This window comes from Bombus huntii, unplaced genomic scaffold (genome assembly GCF_024542735.1).
Source record: "Bombus huntii isolate Logan2020A unplaced genomic scaffold, iyBomHunt1.1 ctg00000060.1, whole genome shotgun sequence".
In the NCBI taxonomy this organism is placed as follows: Eukaryota; Metazoa; Arthropoda; class Insecta; order Hymenoptera; family Apidae; genus Bombus; species Bombus huntii.
The window spans coordinates 385482-392638 of record NW_026099321.1 but is presented as its reverse complement, the minus strand read 5'-3'; positions in this window follow the sequence as shown (position 1 = coordinate 392638).

Genomic DNA, 7157 nt, shown 5'->3' with positions numbered 1-7157 from the left:
TAGCGGGGCTTTATAGCGCGTGCAAACGAAAGCGGAGCCCCACCAGCGTCGTGTGTGCGGCTATTGGACGATGACTTTGGTCCCCGTGGATCGTCCTGTCGACAGCAACGCCGAAGTCGAAGACGTCACTGGAGAACTGCGGGGATTTTACGATTCCAAAGAGCCGCTTCTCCTGTTGCACCGCGACCGTTGGGTTTTCTCGTGACTCGTTTGCACGCTTTTTTCCCTTCTCGCTCTTCTCACTACCACCGCAATCTTCTTTCTCTCTCGTCGCTTTGTCGCGACACGTATACGCGACCGGAAAGCGAGAAACATAAACTGGTGACGCGCAGGTGAGTGTACCTTCCGAGAACGTTGCGACGTTGTTGCATGGTTTGATATGTTTCCTCAAACTGTGTTTGGTTAACTAACTTAATTCGCCTGTTGGTGACTCATGGAAATTTGAGTGATATTACGAGGTGAAGTTGCGGAGTATTTGGAGTGAGAATTTGTGAATTTCCTGTGTTTCACCATGTTACGTATGGTAATTTACAGTGTTGTTTGTATAGTATAGTACAGATTGGAAGAGATACAATAATAAGCAGACAGCTAGGCTGGTTAATTGATCAGGAATATTAATTGAGTATGAATTGTTTAGCAAGAAAGAGAAAAAGGTATAATTCTAAGTTGCTTTGCTGCGTACATTGGGATTTATGATATACGAAAGATCGATTTCTTTCAGGTAGGAAAGAATGATTATAAAATAGAAATTATTACGTAATTTTTAGTATCGCAGGTTTACCGTGGTATTGAATTCGGCTAATGATATGTGAACTGGAAAAACAATGATCATGTGAATCAAACGTTGATTATCCATCCGTCGAAGCGTTAGTCAGATATCGTGTAACTGATAGTTCCTTGAGTGGTTTCAAAGTCGAACGATGAAACAATTTGAAATAATCGTTCCATTATCGACGAAATGAACGAATTTATCTAATGGGGCTCGTTAATTTATTCGACTTTTAATATTAATTACTAATTGTTATAGAAATTGATTTAACAAATTTGATATAAATTGATTTACCATTAATTAATCGATGGTAGAAAAGAAACGTTGGAAAATGAGTAATATGTAGCTTTAGTTTTACAGATTTTACAAAATCAATGTTACTATTTAAGAAAAAATGAATTTGATGGGGTAAAAGCTATATGGAAATATACTAACGACTTAACGAATTTAAATTTAAAGGACTTTAGAAACAAAGAAACAGAGACAAACTTTAGTTCTCGATGATACTTGACACGTGAATTGATTAACAGCTTGTCTTGCGTGATTAAATTTAATAGGATTAATTGAAAAGTATATCGTATACCGTGTGTGAATCATGATAAAGTTGGTTTCATCGTAATTCACACGGTACTCGCAATGATCATTCAATCGGCAATTTTATTGTTCCAACATCACATCATTTACTTATCTTCGACTTGTACAATTCTCTGTGTTTTACGCAATTCTCTTTTTTATCCATCATTTTCTCGCATAGCACTCGAGTAAAAGCGAATCAACCGTTCAGTGAACCATACTTTGTTTCACTATGTTTCTTCACATGGTAAATGTTTTTTGATATCTTTTTCAAATTAAAATTCTACGGTTCTTCGGTTTGTTACATTGTGAACGAAAAAATCAACAGATATATAGAAAAATATCGAGGTTAATCGCATCGACATTTTCAAATTTTTTAACACTCAATTTTAACTTTCTAATAATAACTTTCAAATTTTCAAATTGTCGAACTTCTAAATTTCCGAATTTCCAAATATTCCAGTTTCGATGCGCTCGAAGTTCTAAATATCCTAATTTTGAAATATTTTCAAATCGTCCAAGTTCCAAATTTCCAAACTTCGATATCGCCGGAGTTCTAATTTTTTGACCTTCTATGTTTACCCGAGAGATAAAAAAATTATGATCGGATAGTGTCGATTATGCCAATCGAGGATTACAAATTTTCTATTCGTGCGACCTTCGACACCGAAAATAAATGAGCGCGATATTTTCCGTTTTTATCTTCCTCGAGCCGCAGTTAATTAAATCAATTGTCACGAAAGAACACGGTAGTTTTTCTGATTCCCGAAACAAAATAGCCCGATTGATAGCTTCAGGAAAATTCGCTGAGTAATGAAATCTACTCGCGAAACACGGAGACGCAGGGACTTAACCGTCAAAGATATTTGCTTCAGAAACCCGATACCCTTGAAAAAGAAAAAAAAGAAGAGAATTACATGTTATATACGCGAGATGCAAGATCGCTCTTACGATCTTTCTTACGCAACGGAACAGTTTGAAAACGAAGTTTGAATTTCGCGCGTATTCCAGTAAAGGGTTCCTCCTTGAAAATTCGCCAATAGAAATCGAACGTGAAAGATTTCGTGAACGCGAAAAGCTATTCGAATTATTCGTCGTTTTAATTCTCGAAATTCGTTGATAAATATTAATTATATTTTATCGCAGTGGAGGATAGATTTCGTAATAGACGCGTGAAGAAAGACGTTTTATCGATATTTATAAGAATTATAAGTCATCGTCTTGCGTTGATCTAAGAGGAAATCTAAAACAGAGGTATTTTCCTGCGAGCGGTTTGAACAACGTTCATAAAACGTTCTTTTTCGTTGGTTACAACGATCTTCTGCAAATTCGAAGATTGTCTCGGTTGCTGCAGTATATGTTGTTTCTAAGATTTGTCGATAAAAGCGCTAAATCATCGGGATTACTTATAAGTAATATACCTGTATCATTCCGTTTGATAGGTCTGTTCAACGTGTGTCGCGAGATGTTATTATTACCATAAACAGATAACGATTTTTGCTGATATTTTTTCAAAATTACGTCATCTTGTAGAGCATAGAAGATTGGAACAATCGGTATATCACGCTGATTGATCTTGTCATTTTTGTTCGTCTGTATCATAAATTAACGTTAGAAGGCATATAGTATCTTTTTTCTTTCGCCTTTTTTTTTCTTTTTCTTTTTTTTTTAGGAAGGAGGTTTCTCTTTTCTGTTGCAGGATAGTGCATAATTAATACTTTTAATAAATCCATTTTTATGCATACAATAGCTTTTGCCTGACTTTATAAAGACGTTATGAAAGTATGCACTGTGATTTTCACAGAAGACAATAACGTTCCTTTAATTACTCGATCGACAAGGTGATTATTAGCATGTTGTTATTCAGGGTCGTCAATTCTACGTTGCGAATATATAGGTATTTCTGATATCAATTACTCGTTATACTCGTTATGATTTGTATCCAATTTTCGTTTCATTATTTCCTCGTTATGTACAGTTTGTTTATAATTACTATGCATATTTACAGATTATCTTCTGTAATTGCTTGATATTGATTTCAAATTTTTATCGAAGTACAGTCATTCTTTATTTAATTTTGTAAATATTTATTATTTTGTAAATAAATAATTATTTTGTAAATATTTTAATCCAACTCGGAAGAAAAATATTCTGTTCTGATGCTGCACGATGAATAAATTATTTCAGCAACTCTAGTGCGTTTTGTTATTTAACAAAATCCAAAAGGTGCATCACGGAAAGATACATCGTCGTTGATCGTTCTTATAAAATTTGCGTGCATGATAGCACCGATAACGTTGCGACATGACAACGCAACATGCCCGGGGATTCGTCTACATGTCGTATGTCCACACATAGGACGACAACATTTGCATTCGTAATCGCAGCTATAAACGGTGCTTCACACATATCGCAAACTTCCTTATCAGCTCCTCTGAATAAAATCGAAAAGAAGATTTGATGATTCACGATAAATATAAAGTTTAAGTCGGAAGCTTGTCGTTGAAGAATTGAAACACGTAAAATACTGCTGTTTAATTTCGATATCACTTCTTTTTAATTATTGCTGCCTCGACTATTTGGACAAGCTACAGATCATTAAGAAATAGACTTATACCGCTTTCAAAATTATTATGATTACGCGATTATGCTATTCCATTTATTAACGATGTTTCGATTGATTCAAACGAACGAAATATAAGAGTGAAATTATAATTCGTTTATAAATAAAAGTTTTACGTTAAAGTACACGTAAGTCTCTCGTTTTATCAATTTTTGTCGAAAAATATACTTACATCACTTTTAAAATAAACGCTTCAGTTAAAAGTGGAAAGAATTCTGTTAAATACGAAGATACGTGTAACTGAGGAAATTTTGTCGAAGTAAAATGTGCATATCTGTTAAAATGAATAATACTTTGATATTTTTGAAGTTACAATAATATACGAAAAGATTCCTAAAATCAAATAAAACAACAACTTTGGTGTGATGTTATTAAATCGAACACCGCGGGTAGAAAGATAAGATTAGTTTTATGGATTTTATATAATATAAGCGTATTAATATTTTCAAAATATCCAAAAGTATGGCAAGAACACATATTCAATTCCAAAATCAAATAATTTCTATCGTGTATAATGAAAAAAAAAGAAAAAGAAACAAAAATTGTGACTTATTACAGTCTTACTGTACAGTATTCAATTTTAAAACTGCTCCGTAAAAAATATAAAACGTAATTTATCCTGCTTTTTCCCTATAATTTTCATAGGTAATATTCGTGGAAATCAGAAACTGGTTAGACATCGCGATGATGCATAAATTAACGATCCATGATATGAAAGATTGATTTTAGATAGAGAAGTTATTAAGAGAACATGTTGCTTGCCAGCTAGGAGGAGCACCTCGAGGAAAAGCGATAATATTTAAAATTAGATTAGATTCAATTAATGTTTAATGATCTTCGAGTAAATAAAATATAGTTCAGGCGAATTTTCCGACGTTAAAATGTATGTTTGATGTTGATTGCGGAAGATAAAGTTTTATTGTCTAATAGCTGTTTGGAAAGCAATTATGCCTGCAAAACACGAAATTACTATTTCGTGTAGACGATTGCACAATTTGCCATTCCTGCAAATTATTTCATCATGTGTATTAATTTCTATTTCGGGATCTCTTTCTTCGAAGATTTTTATAAATGCAAGAGCGAAGCTCGATGATTTTTAAGAAAGAAAAAAAACAGCTTATATCAACGTTATCAACAGTATAATCTAATATTAATAATTTTCATAATTCAATATTCAATATTTAATATTGTTCTCTCTCTGTCAGCTCTTAGATACATTTCCAGATACGTCACAAACATTAGCGATATAATTTAATGAAATTTCAAAATATCTTCAATAGTACAGATAATATATTCGTAAAAAAAATTCGAATACTTTTTTGTAAGTCTGTTTTTGTGTGTAGGCCTATTCGTTTATAATTTAGATTAAAATTTCAAATTAATTATAATTCTCTATGTGTGATATATTTTATTGTAGTTTCGTCTCTAACGTGTTGGAGATCATTTCTCAAATATCAATATCGATCAAAGCAAAGACGAATACGAAGACGAGATTGAATTGCAAGACACAAATTTGGGATAGCAATATCATTGAGATTAATGAGAGAATAATGTGTGGTAACAGCTTAAGCGCTATACAATAAAGGACTACGATGAAGCTACAGCAGCATGCGTCTGTGGAAAAAGAGCGAAAGATAGCACGTGCACATAAGTTTTGCAATTTTGAATCGATTTCTTCTGAAACGCGGCGGCCTTCGGCCGCGTGAATTAATTTATGAATAAAGGAAGCAAGATATCTGGAAGTGCGTAAAGCGTTACTACATTCCCACGGATGAATGCAACATGCTTGTAACACGTGTTTGTATTCCGTATGTTTAAATACCATTCGGCGTTCGTTTTTAAAGAGTAGAAAATCAAACAATCGTATAATGGAAAAGGCGATTTTATTTGTAATTCTTAAATCAAATTCTTCAAATTTATATTCTTTACTATTTCTAGGCTCTAGTAAACATCGTTTATCCTTGCATAGTCGTATTTTGGAAATTTGTATTTTATTGATATCGTTGCATTTTGAAAATTATTGCTCTATTAGCATCGTTATATTTTATCTATAGATTAGAAGTTGTTAATTGTCCATTTTCACGAGCAATTAGAAAGATAATAACTTTGTAAAATGTTTTATATTTTTACGAATTCCTTGTGTTTGAGAACTCGATTTTACTTTGCGTGTCTCATTTTATGAGTTTAGTTTATTTACGAAAATATCTATTTTTCTCTTGTCCAATAAGTGTCAATTACAATGATCGATGTTACGCGGAACTTCCTAAACCTTGCACCACTATCAAACCAATGTTTCAAAGTCCAACTTTCGTCCCAAGTTGTGGCAGAATTTTTATTTACCAAGGCCCATTAATGTCGAAATGAGTAGAAAGGTTGGATCTATTGTGGAGTTCAATTCGGAGGACCTTGAGATTTTTAAGGCACTTGCGTTTAATAAAAGCGAATCGTTTTATTTGACATCTGAGTTAGCGAATTTAGGTGTTAACGTTTTATGAGAGCAACCATATAGCGTCGAGGGTTCGATAATCAACACGGTAAATACGAAAAATGAAATTTTGACTATTAGTTGAATCAGAATTTTAAAAGGAAATAGCTATCATTTTACATACCAATTATAAAATTATTTAAATATTTAGAACTCTCAGATTAATTTTTTACAATTACCACGATTTACCGATAGCTATGAAGCTATGCTTTCTCATTGCGTGATATGAGACATAATTTTATTGGAAAAGCAGAATCGACTTGACTTTAGGTTTAAAAAGCAACATTAAATTAACATTCGTTCGTGTATAAATTAAAGGTGTTCTCAATAATTCGATGTTTCAACTTGAACACACAGAACTTACTCATTGTCAGTTTTAGGTATGTTCAGTTTTCAGCGATTTTTCTGGCAACACCATTATCTATCCATTTTCTTTATGTCTTCAGGCAACACTGTTATTTATCTATCTTTTATGTCTACAAAAAGTGCAGTCTCTTCACATTTTCGAAATACTTCATCTCTTTTTTTATCGCATTTCCGTTATTTCTGAACATAAATCCTTCTTTTCGTCGTCGTGTTACGCGACACGCTATAATATCGCACGGTAATATCGCCGACCAATTTTTGTTACAGATTAATAGTAGCATATCGTAAAGTATCTGCTATTTTCTGTTACGAGAAAGCGCGATGCAATTAGAAATTTTACA